Below are 22,798 nucleotides of genomic sequence, written 5' to 3' on the forward strand. Positions count from 1 at the left end.
AAATCATCCTTAATAGGTGCTCTTTTCATTCCTAGCCCACCAGACTCTCCCATAAGTACTCTAATTCCTAATACACTTTGATCATTTGAACAACTATTTTCCAGCAAGGTGCTTCTCTCAGCCCAGTCATAGAATGAATCTAAGTTTAATTCTTCACAGTTTTCTAAGCAATCAGTGTCTTTAAATAACTTACCTTTTGTTTCTGGTTTATTTGTATGACATATATTATTTGTAACGATATCTGAATGCACAACTTTAAACGCATTATGGATTTTCTCTCTACCTGTACTAACTTCAGTTTTCAGATGTTTTACTTTTGCATCTACATTTTTAACTTTTCTCCCGACATAATTGACTTTACCCTTGATCTTAACCATATTACGACTCAAACTGGAAATTTTTGCTTCTACTCTTTGAAAGTGATCGTCATTTTTCTTTTCATATTCTTTGAACTGTTTTTCAAATTTATCATTCATGAGCTTAAGAGCCTGGTCTAACTGAGCAGTGTTGTTTTGCTCCATTTGATCCAAACGAATCTCATTAGCATCGAGTCTGTCTTTAATATTTCCTAACCACTGTCCGTTTTGTCTGTTAGTGTCATCAATTGCCTTAAATTTTCCCTCCATATAATTCATTATTTTTGATAGCATGTCTTTAACTTCTTTCTGTCTTTCCGTATGAGTTTCAACTTTGTCTACAGGATTCGGACTATTACTGTTGCATTCACTTTCGTATGATAAATTTACATCTGTACTAGCGTTGGCGACACCGTCGTCAGTACCTTCCTCTTTTACAATAGTCATCTTTTTACACAGGAATAAACAAAACACAACAAATTTATCTTTTCTAAAGGATACTAAACTATCTTACTCACAGTTTACTGGTTTTCTTATCTTATAACGTCTTCTTTGTTGATTGGTGCGTGATGGAATTCACAACACTGAAACACTACACTTTATGAATATTGCTTTTTTTTTTTTGTTGCACAACACTTTACACTTTTTTTTCTTCTTTCTTGACTTATTGCGCCGTTATTCTTGCTCCAGTAACTGCATCCCGTTGTCTTGAAGGTATCAGCATTCGATTTCCTTTGTCTTGAAGGTATCAGCATACGACTTCCTTGAACATTTTCATCCAGGATGTACGAATTCTGTCGTTTTCTTCGCAATCTCGGTGGTAGTTTATTTCGGTAACATTTTCAATAATCCCGGACGACGCCACCATATTGTACTGGTTGTTACCTATCTCGTTTCTTGATAACTGAATGATGTGGAATCTTACGCGGTATATTGTGGTAGGACCACATTCGCACCACGTGTTTGTAATTGATAATAATACGAGTAGTTCCAGCACAATTTCAGCAAGGCTTATTTATTAGTAGCTGCTGAAAGATTACACACTGCAGATCTCGTTTGTCTAGGGGTTTTGTCTGCAAAACATTACTCTAACAAGCCTGGCCTGGGTTTTCTTCTTGTTTGAAATAAACACTACCGGGTTCGAATTACTTTCGGCTAAAAATAATATTTATTCGTACTCTTTGTTTAGTAACTACAATATTTTCACTTTGAACATTGATACCCTAAAAATGCATTATACTGTACTGGTCACTTAAACACGTCCATCTCCCTCCAATACCGACAAAGAAGTGGCGTGCAAGCCAACATGTGCCCGGAAGTTGCAGACATTCCTGCATTCCAGATTCTTTGGTCTTCTGACCTTAATACACTCCAAAGACACATATAAATAAATACATATAAATATACAACATTTATCATCTCAAACAAATCCATTATTTATCATAAAAGAAAATATTCATAAATAAATAAATTAAACACATTGTATGGCAACATAATGAAGTTACCTTAACTCTCTACTGTGGGCATCATACTTTTCGCATGAGATAAAGTTTATCTCTGACAGTTAATTACATTACACCTTCCAAGAAATGTGTGACTTATTGTCTAACTATTACCGAAAAAACACCCATGTCGTTGCCGCCCGCGTGGCGTTCTACCGGTGTCGTAAACAGCCCCATCAATCTTACCGGGCTTGGGCGGCGTAACTACACGGTCTGAGTCGGAAATGTCAGTTTGTCACGGACACTCATCATGAGTCTTACGCTGATTCAATGGTTAGGGACGCTATTTTACGGCTTGCTCCTGATAAAGAAGTTCGGCAACATGCCTTACAATTGCCAAACCCGTTGTTGTCTGAAGTTCTCAGTATCGCTCAATCGTTTGAAGTGTCTCAAGCTGCTGGTGCGCAAATAGACGCGTGGTGTGATGTAGGCGCTGTGCAAACCACTTTCGACGTGGACAATTTGCCTGTTTCACAGGGAAACGACGATGTGGCGGCAGTGCACTTGCGTCAACAACGTCGCGTTGGGCCGCCACGCTCGCAGCGAAAACAGCAACCACAGAAGCAGGTTCGTTCCGCCCTTCCTTCTTGTCCACGTTGTTTCGTACAGCATGACAGAGCCACGTGTCCAAAACGTTGGGCCACGTGTAATTCATGTAGGAAAAAAGGCCACATTGCTTCTGTGTGTCAGTCCCCTAAAGTTCCTGTCGACGAGGACGAGGCTTCGGACATGGATGTTAACTGTGTGCTTTCTCAAACGAATAAGTTGTTTGTTACTGTTCGTGTTCTGGATAAAGACATTCGCATGCAAGTGGACACTGGCTCTGCAGTAACTCTCATTAATTCTCGCACGTATTTGGAGTTGGGCTCCCCTCCCTTGTCTCCAGTTACGCGAAATCTACGAACTTATAATAAGCAGAAAATTCCTATCGTTGGCCAGTTTGATGCTTCCACTGCCTACAAGTCTGTTGTTAGGCCCCTCACGTTTTATGTGGTGGATCATACGGGCACTGAAAACCTGTTCGGTTATGACGCTTTCCAGTTGTTCGGGTTCTCCATTGATGATGATGTGCACCTCATATCTGAGGACATTCCATATCAACAGCTGGATAGCTTGTGTGCTGAATTCTCGTCCGTGTTCTCTGCTGGTCTGGGTCGTGCCAAGGATTTTGAAGCCCACATTACTCTTAAACCTACGGCTCGCCCTAAGTTTTTCCGGGCACGCCCTATTCCGATGGCGTTGCGTGCACCTGTCAAAGCTGAGATAGACAGGTTAACAGCTTCGGGGATTCTCCTTCCTGTTACCTCCAGCGAATGGGCATCGCCCATCGTGGTGGTTTCTAAACGAAACGGGAGTCTGCGATTGTGTGGTGATTTTAAAGCCACGGTCAACACTCAAAGCCTCATTGACTTTTATCCTCTTCCCCGTCCTGAGGAGTTATTTACCAAGCTCGCTGGGGGCCAGTTCTTTTCCAAACTTGAATTATCGGAGGTGTACCATCAGTTGCCGTTGGATGCATCTTCCAAGGAATTTCTCGTCATCAACACTCCTTGTGGGTTGTATCAGTACCAGCGGTTACCATTTGGCGTCGCTAGCGCGCCAGCCATTTTTCAGCGGTTTTTGGAACAGCTCACGGCTTCCGTTCCCCGCTGCATCAACTACCTGGATGACATCGTTGTCACGGGGGCCTCCACTGAGGAGCACCTTCGCAATTTGCGTTCACTGTTTCGGGTTCTGCATTCAGCTGGGTTGAAGTGCAATCTGGACAAGTCACAGTTCTTCCAACCCTTCGTTGTGTGTCTTGGTTTCCACTTGTCCCATGAGGGTATACGTCCTCTACGACAGCACGTTGCGGCCATTACCGCTCTACCCCGGCCGTCTACGGTCAAAGAACTTCAGGCGTTTCTAGGCAAGGTTGCTTATTATCACAAATTCATACCCTCCGCGGCGGCGGTGGCTCATCCTCTGCATCAGCTGTTACGCAAAAACGTTCCTTTCTGTTGGTCCGCCGAGTGTGAGCAGGCTTTTGTCCGCCTGAAGGCTCATTTGCAGTCAGCGCCTTGTCTTGCCACATTCCGTCCGGGTCAGCACTTGGTTCTGGCGACTGACGCGTCACAGTATGGCCTAGGGGCTGTTCTCGCCCATCGGTATGAGGATGGGTCGGAACGACCCATCGCCTACGCTTCCAAGACCCTCAACGATGCCCAACGGCGTTACTCTCAAATAGAAAAGGAGGCACTTGCTATCATTTATGCTCTAAAAAAGTTCAGCGTTTTTTTGTATGGTTCTAAGTTTCACTTCATCACCGACCACAAGTCGCTGGTCTCTCTGTTCAGCCCCTCGGCGTCGCTTCCAGATAAGGCGGCTCACCGCCTGCAACGTTGGGCCTTATACTTGTCTCGTTTTCACTGAGATTCACTATCGCCCCACGGCCCAGCACGCCAACGCTGACGCGTTGTTGCGTTTGCCGATGGGCCCCGACCCGGTTTTCGATCGAGATGAACTACTCTGTTTCCACATTCATGAGGAAGAATGTCGTGCGGTCGAGGGTTTTCCACTTACAGGTTCGCAGGTCGCGTCGGCTACTGCGCGGGAACCGGTCCTGCGTCAGGTGATCGGTTTTGTTCAGCGGGGTTGGCCGGACAGGACCAAGGGCCGGGCATCGGATCCCCTTCGCAACTACCATGCCTTGCGCCTTCGTCTGTCTGTTCGTGAGGGTGTTGTTCTTCTGGCCACGGATGGCGCATCTCCACGGGTTGTGGTGTCCGCCTCTCTTCGCAAAGATGTTCTCAAACTATTGCATGAGGGCCATTGGGGGATTTCTCGGACTAAGTCCCTGGCCCGCAGGCACGTTTATTGGTCCGGTATTGATTCGGACATCGCCCACATGGTTGCTGCGTGTGACCAGTGTGTTCAACAACTGGCTGCGCCTCGTACTCTGCCCTCTCCGTGGCCTGATCCGGCGCAGCCGTGGGAACGGGTGCACGCTGACTTTGCCGGCCCCTTCCTCGGCACTTATTGGCTACTGTTGATTGACGCCTTCTCGATGTTTCCGTTTGTTGTTCGATGTCTGTCGCCCACCACTGCGGCGACGACGCTGGCTTTGTCCAAAATCTTTGCGCTAGAAGGTCTTCCATCCGCGATTGTCACGGACAATGGCCCTCAGTTCTCTTCGCAGGCCTTCCGTGATTTTTGTACTGGACAAGGGATTCATCATGTTACAGCACCGCCCTTCCATCCACAATCGAATGGGGAGGTCGAGCGCCTTGTCCGCACTTTCAAAAGCCAAATGAAAAAATTCCTTAGTGATTTTTCCACAGATGACGCTCTGTTGCAATTTCTGAGTTCTTACCGCTTCACGCCTCTGGGTGATCGCAGCCCTGCTGAACTCTTGCATGGCCGCCAACCGCGCACTCTACTGCACCTGCTTCACCCTGTCAGGCCTTGTACTGTGTCCCCTAGTGCGGGAAAATACCCGGTGGGCGCCGACGTGTGGGCACGGGGGTATGAATCTCGCCCTAAATGGATTCCAGGGGTGGTCCAGGCTCTTCGCGGCCGCCGGCTTTGTGAAATACGTACGGACGATGGCATGGTTGTTCGCCATTACGACCAGATGCGCCCGCGAGTGGTGGCCACGCCGGTACCACCGCCCCTTCTTTCATCTCCACCAGCCCGAGAAGCCAGTCCTGTCGCTGCTGCCGATCTTCCGGGCGTGTTGCTGCCACCGCCGTCGCTACCGCTTCCGAGTACGCCGGAACCGGCCCCAGTCGCGACGCCGCCTTCTCTGGGACCCATCTCGCTGGAGCACACCCCCAGGTCCACGACACCTATGGCTGCTGCTCCGGAGTTTTCACCCATCATCTCGTCCAGGAGGCACGTTCCACGCGCAAGCTTCCGTCCAGGACATTTTCGACCATACTCTCGTGTTTCTCTGCGGGATCTTCTCGGGGCCTCCCAAGAGGCCATGGATGTCTCCGCACTGTCCGTGTCTCCAAGGAAGTGAGTGTTTTTTTTTTTTCAAGGGGGGAAAAGTGTTGTGACAGTGCCACGACATTCAAAAGTGCCGCTACGTTAGTACGCGAACACGGCGATAGAGGGGCTCTGCAGCTCGTCCGAGCACGGGAGCGCCACCTGACTATGAATGGCGCCGGCCGCATGTCACGGCACGGCAGTCGAATGACAGATACGGAGTTAGTACCATGTAACCCGCTAGTGTTTCTACTTTTGTATATCCACGCAATTTATTAGTGATTAAAGGTTATAACAACTACAACAATAAATGTTCAGTGCAGATCTGAGTGTTTAAGAACTTCAGCATGAAGGAAGAAACTCATTATTGACACAAATTATTTGTGGCAGTGAAGTGGGTTCCTTTTATCATGACTTAGAAATATCAGTCAATGGAATGTCATGATCAGTCACTATCCAGCTAAAAATGTTCTAGGCACAAGTGACTGAAAAACACATGGCAGCTCTCTTCTATGACAGAAATGATCTACTACTTTCCAATTTTTGCCTTATGTAGCCTACTGTAGTTATTTGTGGAGACTTCAAAATAAATCTCATATATGAAAGTGGTTAAAAAGATATTTCCTTTACCGCCTTATGTGGGATTAATATATGTACTCACATATATGAACCTACAAGAATAACAAATAATACAAAAACTATGATAGACAACATATTTTGTAATGTAGAATCTGCAGAAGTAGAAATATCAAATTCAAATTTAGGGATATTACACCTCACTGTCTTGTCCTAAAAAATTCATTCGGTACTGATACCAGTGACAAATCAAAAGCAAATTTGATCTGTAAATGAAATATTTCTTCACAGGAAAGAGTATGCACCAAGTTTTCAGATCCATAAAGCAGATGTTCACCATTCTCCCACCATTCAGTGCATATGCCATCATCTCCTCATTCTATTCTGGAACCTTGTGGCTGTGGGACACTTACAGCTGGAGAAAATGCAGTACGTCACTGTTGTATGTTTTTCATGCAACATTTGTATAGTTTTGATTGAATGTTATGTGAACCTAAATCTGTGTAAAAATTAGATAAAACTCATTCATGGAAATAGTAGTTGTAAGCTTCCAGTATCTCCCTTGATCTCCATGACTTTAATTGGGTGTGTTATCTGTAGATTGCCAAAAAAGAAAATAGCAGAATGGGGTAATAGTACACAGGTCTAATGGGGTAGAAGTTCACAGGACATACTTTCACCCCATCAAGAAACTATTTGCAAACCTGTACTCTGTAACCTGTAATTTGTTGTGCAGTCCCTTCAGGTGTATTCAAGCATTTTTGTTGATGTTTGTTTATCTTAGATGTCTCATTATTCATCTTAGAGAGTCTGAATTAATTTTTCTTTCCTGTAATTTTTCTTTCATTGGCTAGGGATTTTTTCAAACATTCCTACCTCTCAAACATGTTTCAAATATAATCACATCTTCCACAGTGGCATTTCTTCTTTCCAGAAACCGACTGAGAATGTCAACTTCATGGTACAAAAACTTCTTCATTGGAGGAAGAACAAGTAATAGTGCAACACTGCATTTCTCTTAACAAACATATTTGTGACCTTACACTCAGATCATTATGACATCTAGTTTTTGAATTTACAAAAAAATGAAGAGTTCTTAGTTCATTTTTTCATGTTTTTATTTGTAAGTACTTTTATTTTCTTCAATTTGGGGTAAAAGTATTTACTGTGTACTCTTAAACATGCCCACTTACTTTTCAGGATAACTTTTATTACTCCTGTAAAAATAATTAGATGGCAATGAGACTTTTATGCAATGTTATTAAGATGTTAAACTATGTGTTGCATTTGTAGTTGATATAATATTGCTTCAAGTCTTTTAAAAAAGTATTTAGTAAAGTTAAAAATGTGTATTTTTACCCTCACCTATCCTATCATCACTAACAAATAGCGGTAATGCTTATAATGCCTGTTTCTAAAGTTTCATAGCATATTTTGAGGTGTGCATTCTAAAGATGATGTCAAGAATCAGATCAATGGTAACACAAAATTCAGTTCCTGGATAACACCTATAGAACTTCAATTTATAGAATATGTTACAAATTACAAGAGGGTCATACAAAAACACTGTGAAGGCAAAAATTTTGAATTATAATAGCTTAAAAAGCCAGTCTGATACCAAATCAACAGCTATATGGGAAACACTGAAAGGTGAAACAAGGAAGAGATGTGAAGATAAGGAAATAATTCTTGAAAATATAGACAGTTTTTGTATTAAAAAATAAGATGTGACTAGAAACTTACTGATATACTAGAACTGTGTGCCAGACTGGGGCTCGATAATGAGACTTCTGTTTTTCACAGGCAATTGCTCTACAGACTGAGTTATACAATCACAGTTCACAAGCGGACCACTCTCCTTTATTTCTGTCAGTACCACATCTCACACCTTCCAGTTTTCACAGAAGTACTATGGCATACCTTGTGGGACTAGCATTCTGGAACACAGTGTTAAGATAAGTAATAATTTATTTAACTGTGTGTCTAATAATCAGTGTTCAGTCCTATATCAGAATGTACAAGGTTTATTTAATAAGTTGGGTGAACTTGAAGTTTTGTTAAGTGGCAGTTTTAACAAAGTATCTGTTATATGTGTCAGTGAACACTGGTTACAAAACTCTCAAATATGTACAGCAGCCCTTCCCAAATTTAAAATCATAAACAGTTTTGGCAGAAAAAAGTACAGATGCGGAGGTGTTTGTATTTATGTTAGAGACAATTTTAATTCTAAAGAAGTAAAGTTAAACAAAGTAAAGTGTATAGAAAAAGAATTTGAATACTGTCTCTGTGAACTGACTGACTGTGTTTTGGTAATTGTCTGTATATATAGGTCATCTTCTGGGAATAGTCTTTTGTTTTTAAAAAAAATCTTGAGGATCTAATGAATGAATTGAGACTTAGGTCAAAATCAACAGTTGTCCTGGGTGACTTCAACATCAATTTTAGAAGTAATAGTAATTCACATAAGGATCAATTGCTAAATCTCTTCACCTCATATAATTTACAAGATACAGTAACTGATATCACCAGGTATGGAGACGGGTGTGAGACAACAATTGATCAGGTGTTTATTAACAAAGAGACCTGTAGTTATGAGGTTGAAATAACAGATACTGCTTTCTCTGACCACAATGGCAATCAAGAACTTAATAAAAGTAGGCTTTGGAAGTTTCATAGCATGTTGCATAGTGTTGAATGGGGCAGAGACCCAAACAAAACTGTAGACTCTAAATATGAGTCATTTTTCTCTGATTATAAATACTGTTTTGATGTCAACTTTTCCCTCAAGAAAGCAAAAATCTCTCTCAAATCTAATTCATAGTTAACTGGAGGAATTAAGAAATCTGCAGGTACTCTTAGAAACCTGAGTTGGCATTCAAAGCGTAATGCAGCTTTAAAACCATATCTTAGATACTACAGAAAAGTTATTCATACAGCAATAAAACCAAATCAGTTTGGAAATTGGTAAATCCAAAGTGACAAATGATAATCTTATCATAAAAAAGGGAGGAAAAGTTGTTGAAGACCCTCGATGTGTTGCCAATATGTTCAATGACTACTACATTAACAGTGCTCAAAATCTTATCCAGAACCTGGGGAACTCAAAAGGTAGTAAGTCAAAAGTTCCAGCAAATGAAAAGACAATGTTTTTGTACCCAGTTACGCATTCAGAAGTAAGAAGTGCAATTAATAAGCTGAAAAATAAAATGTCCTGATAAGGCCATAAAATATAGTGCAAACAAAATAATAATTGAACTAGTTGATATTATTAATACATCATTTAAAACTGGTGAATTCCCTTCTCCACTTAAAAAATCAATAGTAAAGCCACTTTATAAAAAAGACTGTCCATATACCATACAAAATTATAGACCATTGACACAACTTTCAGGTTTTGCTAAAATAATTGAGAGGATTATGTATGAGAGACTGTTGAGTTTCCTAAACAAATGCAAAATTCTAACCAATGCACAGAATGGATTCAGGAAAAACAGGTCTACAGAAACAGCTGTATATCACGTCTTGGAACAGCTTTTAACTGCGATGGATAATGAGGACTTAAATTGTGGAATATTTTTAGATCAATCCAAGGCATTTGACGTCATCAGCCATGATATTTTGCTAGAGAAACTGTATTGCTATGGAGTACATGGAAAATCATACAGCTGATTTCAATCGTATCTGTGCAGCAGATATCAAAGTGTTGAAATAATACATAATGGCACAAAATATTACTCAACATATCTGAAAGTCATCTGTGGTGTACTCCAGGGTTCTGTTCTAGGCCCTCTGCTCTTCTTAGTTTTTATTAACGATTTTCCTAACCATCAAACAAGAGCAGAATCAGTACTTCTCGCAGATGATACGAGCCTTTTTATTAAGGGGGTTAGTGAAGCTGACCTACAAGAAAAAATAGCTTCAACAATGAATGAGGCAACTGAATGGCTCAGGGACAATTACTTAATTATAAATGACAAAAAACCACTTGGATGAACTTTAGACACATAAGGAACAAAGTAAAAAATAATATAAGAGTAGAAATTGGGAAATGTCTGATAGAACAAACTTATTTTACAAAGTTTTTAGGTGTATGGCTGGACAATAACTTGAGATGGGAAAAACATGTTGAACTATTGAATAAAAAACTTAAAGAAAACTGCAATTTGGAAACAGTACTATGTGCCTACTACTCTTACATTCATAGTAATCTAAGATATGGTATTATATTTTGGGGGAATACAGGTTTTGTGAAAAGTGGTTTTAAGCTCCAAAAGAAAGCTATTTGTATTCTGAAGGCTATTGCCTACAGAGATCCATGTAGAGGACTCTTTAAGGAGTTGAAAATTTTGACCCTCCCTAGTTTATTCCTCTATGAATCAGTATGTTTCCTAAAGTCAAATCAAGTATTCTCTTCTCTAAACAGTGAAGTACACGACTATCAGACCAGAAACAGGCACGATTTCCATAGAAACATACATTCAAAATCCCTGTACCAAAATAGTGTGATGTATCTACCCAAAATAATGTTCAATGCCTTACCAAAAGAAATAAAAAGCATACAAAACTTACATATATTTAAAAAAGAATTAAAGAGGCTACTATTAGGTCAGAGTTTCTATAACGTTGATGAATTTCTTTGCTATCTAAACAGATAGTGCCCATCTTTTGATTTTTCTCCATAATCCTTCATTTTTTTCCAACTTGCATGTAAATAGAAGACAAAATATGTGAAGTTTAATTAAGAAAAATATTAAAGTGTAATTAAGAAAATGTTATTCCCCTTAATGGATTTTTCTTGTAATTTTTTTCTCATCTTTCATGTAAAAAGAAGACAAAATATGTAAAGTATAACTAACAAAATGCTATTTCCCTTAACTGTTAAAAATATAAATCGTGCTCTCTCTCTCTCTCTCTCTGTCTCTCTCTCTCTCTCTCTCTCTCTCTCTCTCTCTCTCTCTCTCTCACTCTCTTTCTATATGACAATTCCTATATCATGTATATGATAAAATGGATGATGAAAAATTGAATTGTAGAGTTGACTGATTATTTAAATTTTTTCATAAATGCATCTAATGTATAAAGTTTGAAATCCACTAACTGAGAAAAACCTAAATGCCTGAAAGCTGCTTGTAGGGTGAGGGTAGCTCCCACTAATGAATGTAAAGTGATACAAAGCTTGAAACCAAAAATGTTAGCAAGTGTGAATGAAGCATTTCCAATAAGGCCGAAAATCTGAAAAGGGATGCTATTCCTAAAAAATAGTGAAAAGTTCAACGTTATAAAGTACTGAAACTTGATACTCATTATGACACTCTCCAAAACAGTTGTGACAAAATAAGGCCCCAAATCAACAAATACACTGCCTGGCAAGAAAAGTTGAGCACAGAGAACACATTGTCAGATGTCAATGTAACTTGGTACACTTACACAACAGCAACAGGTAAGTAAATGAATTGCAGTTTGCTATGACAGATAGATTGACCACCAGAGTGCATTAGTGTTGTTCATATTTAGTGTTGTTACCAGGTCTGGTATGCTAAATATAGGGCATGAACAGAAACGGATGTTGAATGATCACTGTGAAAGACACAAAGAAGCCAGATATTCAGTTCCTGCCAGAGATTGGAAGAGACCTCAGTGTCAGTCTCCATTTTTCCAGCTGGATGAATCATGCAAAACCCAGTTTTTGAGGTATTTGGATTTGATATTGTCCCGATGTTGGCATGGGAACACGAGGGCAAGCATACTCGTCATCAAGGTGCCAGTCAACCAAATCTGACCAGCACAAGGGAGGACTGCCTTACTGTGCATCAGCACATTGTAATTCCTTCACAGCTGTGTCCACAGCTCATGGTCTAGTGGCTAGCGTTGCTGCCTCTGGATCATGGGTCCTGGGTTCGATTCCCAGCCGGGATGGGGATTTTCTCTCCCCAGGGACTGGGTGTTTGTGTTGTTCTCACCTTTTTCGTCATCGTCATCATCATTTGTGACAGTGGCTAGATTGGACTGTGTAAAAATTGGACTGTGTAAAAATTGGAACTTTGTAAAAATTGGAAATTTGTACGGGTGCTGATGACTGCGCAGTTGAGCGCCCCCCAAACCAAACATCATCATTGTCATCATCATAATCATCATTAACAGCTGTGCCTGTTATCCAAAAACAAATAATGCACTCCCTGCAAAATTCCGTGTCATACCACCCCATCGGTCAGAGACTAGCAGCAACCATATTAGGGAATTACTGCTCTCTGCATAGACTGCTGATACCACAGTTACATAATTGACTGTGTTTATAGTGGTGTCATGACTGGGAAGCATGAACTACTGATGAATGAAGTCACATTATATGCAGCAATGAATCGTGCTTCTGTGCCTCACAGGATGACTGTAGTCGATGAGTATGGCAGTAACCTGGGAAGAGGTCCTATTCTTCCATTGTTTTGGAGAGGCACAATGGTGTTACTCCTGGTGTCATGGTGTGAGGTGCCATCTACTATGACTTCAGGTCATGCCTGGTAGTGATTGAGGGAACTCTGCCAGCACAACACTATGTCACAAATATCCTGTGTATACATTTGTTATTTCTTATGTGACACTATCATGGCAACCTTCTCTAATAGGCCAGTGCTCATCCATACCTGGAATATGTCTCTATGATGTTCCCTTGACCAGCAAGATCTCCAAGTCTCTCCCCAACAGAACATGTGTGCAACCAGCTTGGACATCAGCTCCATCCCTGTGCAAGTATCCAGAATGTCAAGGACCATTTACGAAAGTCATGGGACAACTTACATTAGGAGAGGACCAAATTAGTGCATGCATCCAGATCAAAGAGGATGCAACATCATACTGATAAGAAGGTTTATACTGCCAAGTTCTTTTTATATTTGACTTAGTTTTCTAATCACTGAAATAAAATCACATATCTCTTAACCAATGAAGTTTCATTTTGTTTCCAAATCATTTTCTGGGTGCCTCACTTCTTTTGCCATGCAGTGTATCCAAATGACTATAAGCTGGTGAAAAGTAACCAAATGGCTTTATCACTTAAAAGTGTAGCAACAACACCAATGTGCTACACTGATCTAATAGTAAGATGTCTATGAAATGAAAAAAGTATGGTATTGTAGTGAGAGACATTTACTCCTCTCTAAAGCATTTGATACTCTTAACCTCTACATCTACATCTATACTCTGCAAACCACTGTGAGGTGCATGGCAGAGGGCACAACCCGTTGTACCAGTTATTAGGGTTTCTTCCTGTTCCATTCACATATGGAACATGGGAAGAATGATTGTTAGACTGCCTATGTGCATGCAGTAATTATTCTAATCTTATCCTCATAATCCCTATGTGAGCAATACATAGGGGGTTGTAGTATATCCCTAGAGTAATCATTTAAAGTCAGTTCTTGAAACTTTGTTAATAGAAGTTTATGTCTGTCTGCAAGAGTGTGCCAGTTCAATTCCTTCAGTATTTCTGTGATACTCTCCTGCAGATTAAACAAACTTGTGACCATTCATGTTGCCCTGCTCTGTATACATTTAATTCCCCTGTTTGTCCTATCTGGTATGGGTGCCACACACTTGAGCAGTATTCTAGAACAAGTCGCACAACTGATTTGTAAGCAATCTCTTTTGTAGACTGATTACACTTCCCCAGTATTCTACCAATAAACCAAAGTCTACACCCTGCTTTACCCACACTATTATTCTCATAAAAAAATATAAAATACTTTGTTTCCACAAGATTGGCAACATATAGTGTAGATCATAGCTATGAAACTGGATACAGATTGTAGAACTAATGTTATCATGCTCTTATCACAACATCACTTTAGTATCAGAAGCAATGAAAATTGTAATAGTAATACTAAAAAGCAAGGTTCCAAATCTCATATTATTTCTCAGTTATACAGGGTGGTCCGTTGATAGTGACCGGGCCAAATATCTCACAAAATAATCATCATGCGAAAAAACTACAAATAACGAAACACGTCTAGCTTGAAGAGGGAAACCAGATGGCACTATGGTTGGCCCACTAGATGGTGCTGCTATAGGTCAAACGGATATCAACTGTGGTTTTTTTTTTTTTTTTTTTTAATAGGAATCCCCATTTTTTATTACATATTCGTGTAGTATCTAAAGAAATATGAATGTTTTAGTTGGACCATTTTTTTTACTTTGTGACAGATGGTGCAGTAATAGTCACAAACATATAAGTATGTGGTATCATGTAACATTCCGCCAGTGCGGACGGTATTTGCTTCGTGATACATTACCCATGTTAAAGTGGACCGTTTACCAATTGCGTAAAAGGCTGATATCGTGTTGATGTATGGCTATTGTGATCAAAATGCCCAATGGGTGTGTGCTATGTATGCTGCTCGGTATCCTGGACGATGTCATCCAAGTGTCCAGACTGTTCGCCGGATAGTTACGTTATATGAGGAAACAGGAAGTGCTCAGCCACATGTGAAACGTCAACCACGACCTGCAACAAATGATGATGCCCAAGTAGGTGTTTTAGCTGCTGTCACGGCTAATCCACACAGCAGTAGCAGACAAATTGCTCAAGTATCGGGAATGTCAAAAACGTCGGTGTTGAGAATGCTACATCAACATCGATTGCACCCGTACCATATTTCTATCCACCAGGAATTGCATGGTGATGACTTTGAACATCATGTACAGTTCCACCACTGGCCACAAGAGAAATTGTGGGAAGATGACAGATTTTTAGCACACGTTCTATTTAGCGACGAAGCATAATTCACCAATAGCGGTAACGTAAACCGGTATAATATGCACTATTGGGCAACGATGGCTGTGACAAATGGAACATCAGCAACCTTGGCGGGTTAATGTATGGTGCGGCATTATGGAAGGAAGGATAATTGGCCCCCATTTTATCGATGGCAATCTAAATGGTGCAATGTATGCTGATTTCCTACGTAATGTTCTACCGATGTTCCACTGCATGACAGAATGGCGATGTACTTCCAACATGATGGAAGTCTGTACATAGCTTGCGTGTGGCTGAAGCGGTATTGAATAGCATATTTCATTATGTGGATACCATGAGCCACACGTTCACCAGATCTTTCTTTCTGTGGGGAAAGTTGAAGGATATTTGCTATCGTGATCCACCAACAATGCCTGACAACATGCATCAACGCATTGTCGCATTGTTAATGCATGTGCGAACATTACGGAAGCCGAACTACTCGCTGTTGAGAGGAATATCGTTACACGTACTGCCAAATGCATTGAGGTTGACGGATATCATTTTGAGCATTTATTGCATTAATGTGGTATTTATAGGTAATCATGCTGTAACAGCATGTGTTCTTAGAAATGGTAAGTTCACAAAGGTACATATATCACATTGGAACAACCAAAATAAAATGTTCAAACATACCTACGTTCTGTATTTTAATTTAAAAACTTACCTGTTACCAACTGTTCATCTTAAGTTGTGAGCCATAAGTTTGTGACTATTACAGCGCCATCTATCACTAAGCGAAAAAAGTAGTCCAGCTAAAACATTCATATTTCTTTACGTACTGCATGAATAACTAATAAAAAATGGGGGTCCTATTTAAACAACGAAGTTGATATCCGTTTGACCTACGGCAGTGCCATCTAGTGGGCCAACCATAGTGCCATCTGGTTTCCCCCTTCAAGCTGGACAAGTTTCGTTCTTTGTAGTTTTTTCGTTTGATGCTTATTTCGTGATATATTTGGCCCGGTCACGATCAATGGACCACCCTGTATAAATGAAATACACACTACATGTAATGCTGCCAGAGTAAGGTTATTTACAGGTAACATTAGAATGATGACAAGTGCTCATAAGTAATTCTTGTATACATCTACTGATAAAGTCCACAAGTGTGGTCACTCTCGGTTCATTGCTAACAGGTTGATATTAATTATAGTTAAAGCAAATTACATGCAGTTTCTGAAAGTAAGTCAAAACAGAATTAAGACTCTTGTGATGCATGACAAATTTTTAGAGAAAGTAGAACCAACAAAGCTGCAAAGGATTCGTGTTGCTGAAACTTAAATTGTGATGACCATGTGATGAAACTATCACATAGACATAATTCAGCTTGTTTTTCTCTAAGAATTTTCTGAAATGTCTGCACAACAGAAATTGCCATGAGGCACACCTTTCCATGTATGGATTAATTATTTGGGGTACCACCACTTGCTATTAAGAATTTTTTTTTGTTATTATGATTATTATTATTACAGAACAGAGCTGTCTGATTAATAACACGCAGTGCTCCACAGACACATTGTAGATCCCTATTCAGATAGATAAAAATAGTAATAGTAACATCACTATATATATATTAGAGGGAAACATTCCACGTAGGAAAAATATATATAAAAACAAAGATGCTGTAACTTACCAAACGAGAAAGCGTTGGTATGTTGATAGAGACAATAAAAAACACGCAAACACAAACACAATTTTCAAGCTTTCACAACCCAAGGTTGCTTCATCAGGAAAGAGGGAAGGAGAGGGAAAGACGAAAGGATGTGGGTTTTAAGGAAGAGGGTAAGGAGTCATTCTAATCCCAATATCACAATTATCATGGCCAACTTTGAAGATTTTCAGACAATATACATCACAGGTGCAGCACCCAAAACACTCCTTCATATACAGAAAGGAAAAGGAACTCCATGCAAAAGTATGTGAGCATATTGGTGTTAAGAATTAAAATGTTTTGCAGTGTATGTCAAATTGTAAGCAATTAAAAAAAAATATTCAAGAAATGTTTTTACTCTGCAATTATGTAGGTCCACTGACTTTTGCTACATTTTTTTACATCAAGACAAAACTGAAAATTCTGTGCTATTTATCATTCCAGGTTTTTAATGTGTTTACACATCTAACAAGCAACAGTTGTCTGATGTAAAATGTTTATTGGTAGAGAATCATTGCTATCTATACAAAGAATTTGCTGTTAGGAAGTACAAAGCAGAACAGACTATGAATTCATTAGGGCAGCAGCATATGCATGTATTGTATTATTTTGAATGATTTCCATGTAGCTGTATATTAGTTTTTGGTTGAATTGCACTATTATTGTAATGAATTTACACAGAACTGCATATACATTTGGACAACATCCATACAGTATTTACGGTATACAGATGGATAAAGAAGTAAATAAAAAATCATTTTGGAAAGCTTTGAATATACACTATTTCAATGATTAACATATACACAGACATAAGTTGTTGACATGAGCTCAACTGTTTAGAGCACTCTAGCAACATTTTATGTCAGTTATGTGTTGAGCAGTGAAATATTGACATGAGCTCAAACTTGTCACACAACTGTGATTACAAGACCAAGAGTAATCAAGCTACACAACAATAATGTACTCTAAAAATACATTTTTACAATAAACGAAGACACAGACCAGTTACTGTACCAAAAATCTGATATGTGTAAAATACAATAAATACTGTGTGGACCTGTCCAGATAGCCATGCATGTTAAAGTACCAATTGCAGGATGGGGAGTTGCAACAGCCCCGGATCGAATCGAATCTCCACCCCATTCGGTGAATACTGGGCTGGTACCCAAGTCCTGGCTGAGTTACTTGCTTTGTAAACATTTAGAAAAATTTCACACTCTTTCAAATGAATAGCACTTCACTCAGTCAGTTGGGGTACACTTATTCTGTCCTGGGGGACAATGGGGTAGTGAAACGAAGGGCATCCAACCACCCTTCAAATTAAACAAGTCACACCTGTTTAATAATGACCATTTTGATTCCATGCCAATGCAGGCCTAAGTCACAAGAAAATGGATAGTAATAAGTACTGTATTTATGTTACCCATCTATGGAATGCTGTTTGATATGCAAGAAAAGAAAAGAAAAGAAAAATAACTAAAAATTCAATCTTGGTGGTAGAAAAGTGCTGCAAATAGTTTGGGAAACATAAATAAAGTGTTTTATAATCCTAAATCATTTATTGCTTTGCACGGACCTTGCAGAAAAAAGAGTAAATATGTACAAAAGATGTCTGCTTCTTTGGTCTGTTTTGATCCATCAAGCATAACTTCTTTGGCATTTGTTCTGCACAAAGTACTGATAAATGTTACTGATTTTAACTTCCTGCCAAAGCTAAATTATTAAAATTGGTCCCCAAGTATGTGCATCTTCTACCCTCAGAGTTTTTTCCAATTACCTATACTATATGTGGCAGAAGAAACCACCCAAAGGTGCAGTCATCAGTACCTAACTGAAATAACCACAACTCTAATTCAATCATTTAAATTATTTCAATTTGTTACCTGCTTATATTTCTTGTTCTCATTCTTCTTTGTTCTTCATCTTCTTTTGTTTTGATTAGTTGAGGGCCATACTATTTCAAGCATGTCTTTCAATGAGTGAACTCCAATAATTTTTATTTTTAATTTATACCTGCAATTATTTTTTTACTGAATATGTAAGATTTTGGGCACAGGATATATTGGTATATTTTTATTGATAATGTCATAAAGTAAAGTGTGAGTAGTTTAGATATGACTTTGTATCATGTGTATTGAGCATGACTTTAACCAACAGACATTAGTGGTTTGCTAAATCTCTATTCATACTATTTTCATTTGTGTTAAATAGTTTTTATATCTGTTTTATGGTCTTTATTGTTTTTCTCATTCAACACAACCATTTAAATACTCCATTAGGAAATCCTTACATGTGCCAGTATCTCTGATTTTACATTATATCCTTGCATGTCACATTTCTTTTGATTTTCAATTGCAGCTTATTGTGCAGTGTTCCACAGATCTCGGATTGAACATTTCACAATTTATACTATGCATCTTATTAGCCCCAATCAAACAAACAATTGTAACTAATCAGGAAGTTTCAGAACAGCACAAAATCAGCTGATAAGTCCAAGTTTAGTTATTTGAGCTTGCTAAAGTCTGAGGCTAAGCCTCTATGATGTTCTTTCTTTCAGGAGAACTTGTTAAGTCAAGTGTAAAGGAGAGAGGATTCTGTAATGTTTGGAAGATGAGAATATAATACTGGCAGTATTGTAACAGTGAAGATGGATCATATGTCATTCCAGGATAACTTAATCAGTAATATTATTGCCCACAAAAGACAAACTTCCAGGTTTGAATCCTGATCTAAAAAAAATTTTCATTCGCAGAAAACTTCACATTCTGTTAGTGTAATCCATTTTACTATAATGGAGCATGTTTTTGGTTGTGTATTAGTTGTGGTTGATTTCCTGCTTAGATACTTTTATGAAACTTATAAAGTCTTCAAAAATATGTCCAATCAATAAAATAAATGAACTACAAGAATAATATTTCATTCCAGATAAATGAGAGAAATCTTGACACTTTGAAATACAATTTTGTACTGTTTATTTCAACATAATACTCACAGTTCATTACTAGTACTCTATAAAACAAGCTTTGATGGGAAAGAAGCAGGGCACACAAGATTTGTACCAGAAAATAGAAATTTATACTAAATTAATTGTATTTGCTACACAATTTAATTTGTGCATGTGTATTGCCACAACAAGCTAACTGCTAATGGTGTTTGAATCAGACAAATCATTAGTGGCACAAATTATTTGAAAAAATGAGGATGCTTCAGAGAGTCAAATTTGTCTTTTCTCCTTTGAAACAGACCGATTTCTTTAGTAGCACAAAGAAATCGGTACAAACTTAAATAACAACATTTAATTTAAGAAAATAAATGCCACATTTCAATGTTCTGATTAAATTAATTACCATGAAGTTTAATACAATCTATTATTTAGTTAGTGAGGATCAAAGAAATAGTAACAAAGATTGAAGACTTTTTTTTGAAAATTTGGGATATAAAATGATAAGTTACATGTTGTTTCATATCATCATACAACATGCATGCTTGTATGCATAGACTCACAAATACACACACAGTCATGCTTACATTAGAGGTAAGTTAAGTATTACATAATTTTATACATACTGTATCCACATTCATTCAGTTCAGCATTTTTACATCTCATGTAAAACAGGAAATATACAACATATGTTACAGGCAAATGATCTTGGTTCATTTAGCACCATTTATAAGTAGCATGCCATATAGTTTTGCCAATAATTGTTTATCTGAAACACTTGTTATAAATATCAATTCTACAATAGTGGAAGAAGTCAAGGAAGTAACTTATGATACATTTGTAGCCTCATGGAGGTGGGAGTATACTGCAGCTAGAATACCTTAGTATTAATCTAATACTGAAATATTTATGTTGGACACATGAATTTACCAATGTGAAATTTGTAATGTGTGACAGTTATCATACTGCAGTTAACACATATTACAGGAGCCTACTATGGGAGCTGCAGTTGTCCATACATTCTCAGAAGTACTTTACAGGAGATATGAAGATAAATGCAAGATGAATAAACTACAAATTAAAAATTAATTTGCTTGTTACCTATCCAAGCTTTCTCTAAATGATTTTTAGCTATACAAACTAAGACAAGAAAGAAAAATGTGAGGGAGGAGAAGACATGACTGTCAATAATGCTGTAACTGGTGCATTATTGAAATCAGAACCACTCCTATGATTTCACCAACATGATATTGTCAAAGAAATGAAAAGTAAAAGTAGCTGTACATTTTCAGAGTGCTGAATACCATTTGCATAAAAAACTGTATTAAAGCAAAGATGTATAATATAAGTGGTCATTCTGCTTAAATGGATATGTTATACTGGTGATATATATATATCTACAAAATTTGTCTATGATACTTCATAAAAATTTCATTGGCCTAAATGTTATGATGTGTTAGTTACAAAATGAAACTTATACATTGTAACAGCCATGTAATGCACCAAGTTGCAGTATGAAGCAATGATCCATTATTACTGCTAATATGGAAATTCAACAAATTTGCTTCTGTTTACTATTTTTCCTATTATAACTTTCAGGATACTGGATGTAAATTTCATATGGCAGTGATGTTGCATGTGTACTTTCCAGAACACTTATTTCACCAGCCTTTAATACTGTCCTCTTTACTACCATTAATAATTGGCATTACTGAAACATGTTTTTCTTAGAGACTAAACACTGCACACTTCTTTCAGTAGTTGAAAGACGTCTTTGCTGCTGTGTAGATGTACTTTTAGAGTTAACATTTTGTTGTTTAATATAAAAAGGCATCTGAGATGCAACAAAAATCAAATTAATTTACCCTGTTGCCTTGTATATGATACATGTTTTGTATTGCCATTTAAGATTTTGACCATATAAATGTCATATTCATATGCCACCACACTCTACCATTCATTTTATTTTTTAAGCAAAAGTAAATGTGTTGTGTAATATCAAACTATTAATATATCTCTCTCGATTGTAAGTAAACGGAATGGCAACTTTCAAAATATATTTTAGAGATACTAACATCAATGTCATTTCTAAGCATCAATGTTGCTTGAATATGACCATATTACAGTTATTTCCTGTTTGGCTTGTAGGTAATGTAAGTATTCACTTTTTTAAATAGACACAAGCTGTAATTAATACAGTCATATTTGCTCATATGTCAGTGTCCAAAAATTTGTTGAAGGTTGCTGGAATGCTTTAGTGGAACCTCTAACTACTGGTTGCTGAAGTTAATAATCATTTGATGTTTTTAATGTGTTTACAATCAATTTTATTTTTGTGCATATCTCCTTGTACTGTTTCAAAGAATGTTGTAATATATTACACAACATTTGATAGTAGAGAGTTACATCTGAATAATGGAAAAAAAACATTAGTTTGGTATTTCATGACTCTCAAATGTCTGGAAAAATGAAGAAAATTGAGATTAAAAAGAAAAAAAAGTTTTCAAGACTGTGTTCCTTCTTTTTGGCTATAAGAAATGGAAATAGTCCACCACAGGAAGTACTAGAAGAACAACAATTTCTGGGGAGGAGAGGTGATGAGAAGAGAGGGGAGTTAGGAGGGAATGGGGGTTAAATTCAGTGATGGTGGAGATGTCAGAAAACTGCTATAGTTCGTTCATACAACAAGACAGTTTAGCACCCTTAAGTCGTTTTTGTAAATTATGTCATATATCTAACTGACCTATAGCTGATGTTAATGTTCTTGTACTTCTTCACCAAATAAAAACTTCACAAATATTGTTTATTCTTGCACTCTGGTGAGCAGAAGTACATTTTCTTAAATGATGAATTTATTACAATAGGATATGGTAATGATGACATGGTTCAAACTGCCACTTGTTCACAAAGGCTGTGGGTGAATGTTGATACATTTTGCTTTCTTTTCTGACAATTCGGATATGACAAAGAAATTAATTAGTGCCATATCATACTCACATGCTGTATTTGTGGACT

The sequence above is a fragment of the Schistocerca americana genome, chromosome X (genome assembly GCF_021461395.2).
Source record: "Schistocerca americana isolate TAMUIC-IGC-003095 chromosome X, iqSchAmer2.1, whole genome shotgun sequence".
In the NCBI taxonomy this organism is placed as follows: domain Eukaryota; kingdom Metazoa; phylum Arthropoda; class Insecta; order Orthoptera; family Acrididae; genus Schistocerca; species Schistocerca americana.